This window comes from Balaenoptera borealis (genome assembly GCF_965194805.1).
Source record: "Balaenoptera borealis genome assembly, chromosome: 3".
Taxonomy (NCBI): Eukaryota; Metazoa; Chordata; class Mammalia; order Artiodactyla; family Balaenopteridae; genus Balaenoptera; species Balaenoptera borealis.
This window is the reverse complement of record NC_138866.1, coordinates 144,701,661-144,712,441: the sequence shown is the minus strand read 5'-3', so window position 1 is coordinate 144,712,441 and position 10,781 is coordinate 144,701,661. Positions and strand designations below refer to the sequence as shown.

The following is a 10,781-nucleotide window of genomic DNA, read 5'->3' as shown; positions in this document are numbered from 1 at the left end:
TTTTTTGCATGGAATGTCCTATAAATATCAATTAAGTCCATCTTGTTTAATGTGTCATTTAAACATTGTGTTTCCTTATTTATTTTCATTTTGAATGACCTGTCCATTAGTGAAAGTGGGGTGTTAAAGTCCCGTAGTATGATTGTGTTACTATTTTCCCTTTTATGGCTGTTAGCAGTTGCCTTATGTATTGAGGTGCTCCTATGTTGGGTGCATAAATATTTACAATTGTTATATCTTCTTCTTGGATTGATTCATTGATCATTATGTAGTGTCTTTCTTTGTCTCTTGTAATAGTCTTTATTTTAAAGTCTATTTTGTCTGATATGAGTTTTGCTACTCCAGCTTTCTTTTGAATTCCATTTGCATGGAATATCGTTTTCCATCCCCTCACTTTCAGTCTATATGTGTCCCTAGGTCTGAAGGGGGTCTCTTGTAGACAGCATATATACAGGTCTTGTTTTTGTATCCATTCAGTGAGCCTGTATCTTTTGGTTGGAGCATTTAATCCATTCACGTTTAGGGTAATTATCGATATGTATGTTCCTATTACCATTTTCTTCATTTTCATGGGTTTGTTTTGTAGGTCCTTTTCTTCTCTTGTGTTTCCCACTTAGAGAAGTTCCTTTAGCATTTGTTGTAGAGCTGGTTTGGTGGTACTGAGTTCTCTTAGCTTTTGCTTGTCTGTAAAGCTTTTGATTTCTCTGTCGAATCTGAATGAGATCCTTGCCAGGTAGACTAATCTTGGTTGTAGTTTGTTCCCTTTCATCATTTTAAATATATCATGCCACTCCCTTCTGGCCTATAGAGTTTCTACTGAGAAATCAGCTGTTAACCTTATAAGAGTTCCCTTGTATGTTATTTGTCATCTTCCCCTTTCTTTCAATAGTTTCCTTTGTCTTTAATTTTTGTCAATTTGATTACTATGTGTCTCATCGTGTTTCTCTTTGAGTTTATCCTGCCTGGGACTCTCTGCGCTTCTTGAACTTGGGTGGCTAGTTCCTTTCCCATGTTAAGGAAGATTTCGACTATAATCTCTTCAGATATTTTCTCGGCTCCTTTCTCTTTCTCTCCTCCTTCTGGGACCCCTATAATGCAAATGTTGTTGTGTTTAATGTTGTCCCAGAGGTCTCTTAGGCTGTCTTCATTTCTTTTCATTCTTTTTTCTTTAGTCTGTTCTGCAGCAGTGAATTCCACCATTCTGTCTTCCAGGTCACTTATCCGTTTTTCTGCCTCAGTTTTTCTGCTATTGATTCCTTCTACTGTATTTTTCGTTTCAGTTATTGTATTGTTCATCTCTGTTTGTTTGTTCTTTAATTCTTCTAGGTCTTTGTTAAACATTTCTTGCATCTTCTTGATCTTTGCCTGCATTCTTTTTCTGAGGTCCTGGATCATCTTCATTATCATTATTCTGATTTCTTTTCCTGGAAGGTTTCCTATATCCTCTTTGTTTAATTGTTTTTCTGGGATTTTATCTTGTTCCTTCATCTGGTACATAGCCCTCTGCCTTTTCATCTTGTCTGTCTTTCTGTTACTGTAGTTTTTGTTCCACAGGCTGCAGGATTGTAGTTCTTCTTGCTTCTGCTGTCTGCCCTCTGGTGGATGAGGCTATCTGAGAGGATTGTGCAAGTTTCTTGATGGGAGGGACTGGTGGTGGGTAGAATTGGGTGTTGCTCTTGTGAGCAGAGCTCAGTAAAAACTTTAATTTGCTTGTCTGCTGATGGGTGGGGCTGGGTTTCCTCCCTGTTGGTTGCTTGGCCTGAGGCAACCCAACACTCACCTGGGCTCTTTGGTGGGGTTAATAGCGGATTCTGGGAGAGCTCACACCAAAGAGTACTTCCCAGAACTTCTGCTGGTAGTGTCCTTGTCCCCATGGTGAGCCACAGCCACCCCCCGCCTCTGCAGGAGACCCTCCAACACTAGCAGGTAGGTCTGGTCCAGTCTCCTATGGTGTCACTGCTCCTTCCCCTGGGTCCTGATGTGCACACTACTTTGTGTGTGCTCTCCAATAGTGGAGTCTCTTTTCCCCCCAGTCTTGTCGAAGTCCTGCAATCAAATCCCACTAGGCTTCAAAGTCTGATTCTCTAGGAATTCCTCCTGCCACTGCCAGACCCCCAGGTTGGGAAGCCTGACGTGGGGCTCAGAACCTTCACACCAGTGGGTGGACTTCTGTGGTATAAGTGTTCTCCAGTTTGTGAGTCACCCACCCAGCAGTTATGGGAATTGATTTTATTGTGATTGCGCCCCTCCCACTGTCTCATTGTGGCTTCTCCTTTGTCTTTGGATGTGGGGTATCTTTTTTGGTGATTTCCAGTGTCTTCCTGTTGATGATTGTTCAGCAGTTAGTTGTAATTCCAGTGCTCTCACCAGAGGGAGTGAGCACACGTCCTTCTACTCTGCCATCTTGAACCAATCTCTTTAATTGCTTTTAGCAACTGCTTACTTACCAGCACTAAAGCTTCTCCATGTTCATCTTCCATAGTTCCAGTCCTACTCCTAGAATTGACCACTTCTCCAAGATGTTCCACATCCTTTAATCGGAGAATGGAATTAGAAACCAAGATCGTAGTGCTGGGTGTTGGTTGCTACTGTAGTGTTATGACTTCTAGGCCTTCTCAGCTAACAGAGAAAAGAAATATAAGAGTGTATACTAACCTACGTATGCACACATATCTATAAATATTTCAATATGTAACCATGCCTGTAAGCTAAATATGAGCGCATACTGATATCTCCAAGGCTAATATTACCACATAGATCATTCTATCCTCATCCCCTTGTTCTGTCATCCATTTATTTAATTGTTAAATGAAGATTTATATCTATAGCAGTTTCAGAATTATTAACCAACATTTCCATAGGAAATAGCTGCATTACTAGGGAGAGATCCTTTTGCTTTTAGTCTTACAGACTCCACTCATTTCCCAAATTACTTAGCTTAAGACATTTTCTTGAACCTCATTCAGTAAGGTTGTTTCACACATTTGTAATATTCACTGCCTGCTTTCCATCCTTGGATCTCCCAAACTCCTAAGTGCGTTTTTAGATATTTTTTCACTTTTCATATATTAATATTCACTCTTCGTGTGGTATCCCTTGCAACTAGTTATCTATTTACTGTCTTTGTAATATTACTTTTTAAACAATGTCACACAATTGGAATCATATAATATTTAACCTTTTCAGACTGGCTTCTTTCACTTAGTAATCTGCATTTAAAGTTTAACCTTGTGTTTTTGGGTTTTTTTGTTTGCTTGTTTTTTTGCTTATTTTGTGGATTTTTTGTCTATATACCTTTATAATATTGAATAATATTTCATTCTGTGATTATAACACAATTTAATTATTCACTCACTTACTAAAGAGCATCTTGGCTGCTTTCAGATTTTGGTCATTATAAATAAAGCTTCTAAAAACTAATGCATGCAGGAGTTATGTGAATGTAAAATTTCAAATCAATTGAGCAAATACCTAGGTGTGCAAATGTTGGATCATAAGGTAAAACTATGTTTTAGCTTTGTAAGAAACTGCCAAACTGTCTGCCAGAGAGGCTGTACTGTTTTGTATTTGAACCAACAATGAATGAGAGTTCCTATGGCTCTGCATCCTCACCAGTAGTCAGTATAGCATTTTTAAAATAAATTTAGCAATTGTACTAAGCATGTAGTGACATCTTGTTGTTTTTGCATGTTCCTAATGACAAATGATATTAAGCAGCTTTACATATGTTTCTTTGCCATCTGTATATTTTCTTTGGTGAGGTATCTATTCAAATATCTTGCACATTTGTTAACTGGAATACTTGTTTTCTTCTTATTGAGTCTTTAGAGTTTTTTGTATATTTTGGATACAAGTCCTTTATTATATAAGTATTTTGCAAATATTTCCCCCCAACGTAGTGCCTGTCTTTTCATTCTATTAAGAGTGTCTTTCCCAGAGCAGGAGTTTATAATTCTCATAAAATCCAACATATCAGTTTTTTCTTTCATGAGTCATGCTATTGTCTTATATTTGAAAACCTATCACCAAACTGAAAATTATATAGATTTTCTCCTAGGTTTTCTTAAAGAAATTTTATATTTTTGCATTTTACATTTAAGTATATGATCTATTTTTAATTAATTTTTTATTGAGGTATAATTGTCATATAATATATTAGTTTCAGGTGTAGAACATAATGATTTGATATTTGTGTATCCCCAAACCCTTCCATGGGAGCGTTGTTCTCAACCTATTTCCTTGAAACTCTGACCCCCTATTGGATTTTTCCCCTATTAGGTAAGATTGGAAACTTGAAGGGTACTGGAATAGAAGGAATTTTCTTCCTGGTATAAGCCTTTAGCAAAGACCTTTCCCCTGGGGAGTGGGATTTTGTTAAATAGAAATCTCTGAGTTTATTTCACAGTGTTTATTCTTCCCCTTTCCCTGCCAGAACAAGGAAATAATCTTTCTCAAAACTTCACCATGGCTTCTGGTTCGAGGCGGCTGCTGTGGTGGGGTGGACTATGGCAACTCAGGAAGCCACACCAGGAAGCCAGTCAGAGGAGAGCAATGCTTTGGACCTGCCATCAGCTTATGATGTAAGGGATTACGTGTTGCAGAGACCCAGCCAGGAGGCCAACAGTGAGGCTTTTAGTTCTGAATAAGTTCTTTCTATTCCTTGTTCTTCAGATGTAGATCCAGCCGTGTGGCTGACAGGGTCTTGGTGCTCTGCCCTGGTGTCAGGCTTGAGCATCTGAGGTGGAAAGCCGAGTTCAGGACATTGGACCACTGGAGACGTCCCAGCCACACATAATATCAGTTGGTGAGAGCTCTCACAGAGATCTATGTCTCGACGCTAAGACCCAACTCCACCCAACGGCCAGCAAACTCCAATGCTGGATGTCCCATGCCAAACAACTAGCAAGACAGGAACACAACCTCACTTATTAGAAGAGAGGCTGCCTACAATCATACTATGTTCACAGACACCCTAAAAAACACCACCAGATGCAGCACTGCCCATCAGAAAGACAAGATCCTGCCCCACCTGCCAGAACACAGGCACCAGTGCCCTCCACCAGGATGCCTACAAAACCCACTGAACCAACCTCAGTCACTGGGGGCAGACACCATAAACAATGGGAACTATGAACCTGAAGCCTACAAAAAGGAGACCCCAAACACAGTAAGGTAAACAAAATGAGAAGACAGAGAAATATGCAGCAGATGAAGGAGGAAGGTAAAAACCCACCAGACCTAACAAATGAAGAGGCAATAGGCAGCCTACCTGAAAAAGAATTCAGAGAAATGATAGTAAAGATGATCCAAAATCTTGAAAATAGAATGGAGGAAATACAAGAAACGTTTAACAAGGACCTAGAAGAAATAAAGAACAAACAAACAATCATGAACAACACAATAAATGAAATTAAAAATTCTCTAGAAGGAATCAAGAGCAGGATACCTGAGGCAGAAGAACGGATAAGTGACCTGGAAGATAAAATAGTGGAAATAACTACTGCAGAGCAGAGTAAAGAAAAAAGAATGAAAAGAATTGAGGACAGTCTCAGAGACCTCAGAGAGAACATTAAACGCACCAACATTCGAATTATAGGGCTCCCAGAAGAAGAAGAGAAAAAGAAAGGGACTGAGAAAATATTTGAAGAGATTATAGTTGAAAACGTCTGTAATATGGGAAAGGAAATGGTCAATCAAGTCCAGGAAGCTCAGAGAGCTCCATACAGGATAAATCCAAGGAGAAACATGCCAAGACACATATTAATCAAACTATCAAAAACTAAATACAAAGAAAAACTATTAAAAGCAGCAAGGGTAAAGCAACAAATAACATACAAGGGAATCCCCATAAGGTTAACAGCTGATCTTTCAGCAGAAACTGCGAACCAGAAGGGAGTGGCAGGACATATTTAAAGTGTTGAAAGGGAAAAACCTACAACCAAGAATACTCTACCCAGCAAGGATCTCATCAGATTTGACGGAGAAATTAAAACCTATACATACAAGCTAAAGCTAAGAGAATTCAGCACTACCAAACCACCTTTACAACAAATGTTAAAGGAACCTCTCTAGGCAGGAAACACAAGAGAAGGAAAAGACCTACAAAAACAAACCCAAAACAATTAAGAAAATGGTAATAGGAACATACATATCTAGTATTACCTTAAATGTAAATGGATTAATTGCTCCAAACAAAAGACATAGACTGGGGGAGAATGGATACAAAAACGAGACCTCTATATATGCTGTCTACAAGAGACCCACTTCAGACCTAGGGACACATACAGACTAAAAGTGAGGGGATGGAAAAAGATATTCCATGCAAATGGAAATCAAAAGAAAGCTGGAGTAGCAATTCTCATATCAGACAAAATAAACTTTAAAATAAAGACTATTACGGGCTTCCCTGGTGGTGCAGTGGTTGAGAATCTGCCTGCCAACGCAGGGCACACGGGTTTGAGCCCTGGTCTGGGAAGATCCCACATGCTGCGGAGCAACTGGGCCCCTGAGCCACAACTACTGAGTCTGCGCGTCTGGAGCCTGTGCTCCACAACAAGAGAGGCCGCGATAGTGAGAGGCCCACGCACCACGAAGAAGAGTGGTCCCCACTTGCCGCAACTATAGAAAGCCCTAGAAACGAAGACCCAACACATTCAAAAATAAAATAAATAAATAAATAAAATAAAGAATATTACAAGAGACAAAGAAGGTCACTACATAATGATCAACGAATCAATCCAAGAAGAAGATATAACAATTATAAATACTTATGCACTCAACATAAGAGCACCTCAATACATAAGGCACATGCTAACAGCCATAAAAGGGGAAATCGACAGTAACACAATAATAGTAGCAGAGTTTAACACCCCACTTTCACCAATGAACAGATCATCCAAAATGAAAACGAATAAGGAAGCACTGCTTTAAATGACACATTAAACAGGATGGATTTAATTGATATTTTTAGGACATTCCATCCAAAACAACACAATACACTTTCTTCTCAAATGCTCAAGGAACATTCTCCAGGACAGATCATATCCTGTGTCACAAATCAAGCCTGGTAAATTTAAGAGAACTGAAATCATACCAAGTATCTTTTCTGACCACAACAGTATGAGACTAGATATCAATTACAGGAAAAAAACTGTAAAAAATACCAACACATGGAGGCTAAACAGTACACTACTAAATAACCAAGAGAGCACTGAAGAAATCAAAGAGGAAATCAAAAAATACCTAGAAACAAATGACAATGGAGACACGACGACCCAAAACCTACGGGATGCAGCAAAAACAGCTCCAAGAGGGAAATTCATAACAATACAATCCTACCTCAAGAAACAAGAAACATCTCAAATAAACAACCTAACCTTACACCTAAAGCAATTAGAGAAAGAAGAACAAAAAACCCCCAAAATTAGCAGAAGGAGAGAAATCATAAAGATCAGATCAGAAATAAATGAAAAAGAAATTAAGGAAACAATAGCAAAGATCAATAAATCTAAAAGCTGGTTCTTTGAGAAGATAAACAAAATTGAAAAACCATTAGGCAGACTCCTCAAGAAAAAAAGGGAGAAAACTCAAATCAACAGAATAAGAAATGAAAAAGGGGAAGTAACAACTGACACTGCAGAAATATAAAGGATCATGAGAGACTACTACAAGCAACTATATGCCAATACAATGGACAACGTGGATGGAATGCACAAATTCTTAGAAAAGCACAACCTTCCAAGACTGAGCCAGGAAGAAATAGAAAACAGAAACAGACCAATCACAAGCACTGAAATTGAGACTGTGATTAAAAATCTTCCAACAAACAAGAGCCCAGGACCAGATGGCTTCACAGGCGAATTCTATCAAACATTTAGAGAATAGCTAACACCTATCCTTCTAAAACTGTTCCAAAATATAGCAGACGGAGAAACACTCCCAAACTCATTCTACGAGGCCACCATTACCCTGATACCAAAACCAGACAAAGGTGTCACAAAAAAAGAAAACTACAGGCCAATATCACTGACGAATATAGATGGAAAAATCCTCAGCAGAATACTAACAAACAGAATCCAACAGCACATTAAACGGATCATATACCATGATCAAACGGGGTTTATCCCAGGAATGCAAGGATTCTTCAATATATGCAATTCAATCAATGTGATACAACATATTAACATATTGAAGGATAAAAATCATATGATTATCTCAATAGATGAAGAAAAAGCTTTCGACAAAATTCAACACCCATTTATGATAAAAACCTTCCAGGAAGTAGGCATAGAGCAAACTTACCTCAACATAATAAAGGTCATATATGACAAACCAACAGCCAACGTCGTACTCAGTGGTGAAAATACTGAAACCATTTCCACTAAGATCAGGAACAAGACAAGGTTGCCCACTCCCACTGCTATTATTCAACATAGTTTTGGAAGTTTTAGCCACAGCAATCAGAGAAGAAAAAGAAATAAAAGGATTCCAAGTGGGAAAAGAAGTAAAACTGTCACTGTGTGCAGATGACATGATACTATACATAGAAAATCCTAAAGATGCTACCAGAAAACTATGAGCTAATCAATGAATATGGTAAAGTAGCAGGACACAAAATTAATGCACAGAAATCTCTTACATTCCTAAACACTAATGATGAAAAATCTGAAAGTGAAATTAAGGAAACACTCCCATTTGCCATTGCAACAGAAAGAATAAAATATCTAGGTATAAACCTACCTAAGGAGACAAAAGACCTGTATGCAGAAAACTGTAAGACACTGATGAAAGAAATTAAAGACGATACAAACAGATGGAGAGATATACCATGTTCTTGGATTGGAAGAATCAACATTGTGAAAATGACTGTACTACCCAAAGCAATCTACAGATTCAGTGCAATCCCTATCAAGCTACCAATTGCATTTTTCAGAGAACTAGGACAAAAATTTCTCAATTTGTATGGAAACACAAAAAACCACGAATAGCCAAAACAACCTTGAGAAAGAAAAATGAAGCTGGGGGAATCAGGTTCCCTGACTTCCAACTATATTACAGAGCTACAGTAATCAAGACAGTACTGGCATAAAAACAGAAATATAGATCAATGGAACAGGATCGAAAACCCAGAGATAAACCCAAGCACATATGGTCACCTTATCTTTGATAAAGGAGGCCAGAATATACAATGGAGAAAAGATAGCCTCTTCAATTAGTGGTGCTGGGAAACTGGACAGCTACATGTAAAAGAATGAAACTAGAACACTCCCTAACACCATACACAAAAATAAACTCAAAATGGATTAAGGACCTAAATGTAAGGCCAGACTCTATAAAATTATTAGAGGAAAACATAGGCAGAACACTGTATGACATACATCACAGCAAGATACTTTTTGACCCACCTCCAAGAGAAATGGAAATAAAAACAAAATAAACAAATGGGACCTAATGAAACTCAAAAGCTTTTGCACAGCAAAGGAAACCATAAACAAGACGAAAAGACAACCCTCAGAATGGGAGGAAATATTTGCAAATGAAGCAACTGACAAAGGATTAATCTCCAAAATTTACAAGCAGCTCAATATCAAAAAAACAAAGAACCCAATCCAAAAATGGGCAGAAGACCCAAATAGACATTTCTCCAAAGAAGATATACAGATTGCTAACAAACACTTGAAAGAATGCTCAACATCATTAATCATTAGAGAAATGCAAATCAAAACTACAATGAGATATCATCTCACACAGGTCAGAATGGCCATCATCAAAAAATCTACAAACGATTAGTGCTGGAGAGGGTGTGGAGAAAAGGGAACCCTCTTGCACTGTGGGTGGGAATGTAAATTGATACAGACACTATGGAGAACAGTATGGAGGTCCTTAGAAAACTGAAAATAGGACTACCATATGACCCAGCAATCTCACTACTGGACATATACCCTGAGAAAACCATAATTCAAAAAGAGTCATGTACCACAATGTTCATTGCAGCTCTATTTACAATAGCCAGGACATAGAAGCAACCTAAATGTCCATCAACAGATGAATGGATAATGAAGATTTGACACATGTATACAATGGAGTATTACTCAGCCATTAAAAGGAACGAAACTGAGTTATTTCTAGTGTGGTGAATGGACCTAGAGTCTGTCATACAGAGTGAGGTATGTCAGAAAGAGAAAAACAAATACCGTATGCCAACGCATATATACGGAATCTAAAAAAAAAAAATGTTCTGAAGAACCTAGGGGCAGGATAGGAATAAAGACGCAGATGTAGAGAATGGACTTGAGGACCTGGGACGAAGTGAGAGAGTGGCATGGACATATATACACTACCAAATGTAAAACAGATAGGTAGTGGGAAGCAGCCACATAGCACAGGGAGATCAGCTCGGTGCTTTGTGACCACCTAGAGGGGTGGGATGGGGGGGTGGGAGGGAGACACAAGAGGGAGGAGATATGGGGATATATGTATACTATAGCTGATTCACTTTGTTATACAGCAGAAACTAACACAACATTGTACAGCAATTATAGTCCAATGAAGATGTTAAACAAAACAAAACAAACAAACAAAAAACTTCACCATGAGAACTGGGTGGAGTTCCTGTGGTTCATGGAGATAAAGCCCATGAATATGAGTTACCTCCCCCCGCCAGCCCAAAACAATGGTCTTCAGGATTTTCTCACTCTCAAGCTTATCCATACGCAGCCTCCTGCAATTTATCAAATTCGCTACCTAAATGTTTCTGTCCAGGGTCCCCATGACTACCCAAG

The 10,781-nt window shown here is 38.5% G+C and overlaps 1 pseudogene across 1 annotated transcript; it reads left to right on the top strand.

The window, feature by feature from the left end:
• The first annotated feature begins 1,929 nt into the window (after positions 1 to 1,929).
• LOC309625900 (shieldin complex subunit 1 pseudogene) lies at positions 1,930 to 10,422 on the top strand (annotated as a pseudogene). The gene has a single exon. The product of its transcript is annotated as a shieldin complex subunit 1 pseudogene (transcript).
• The last annotated feature ends 359 nt before the right edge of the window (positions 10,423 to 10,781 follow it).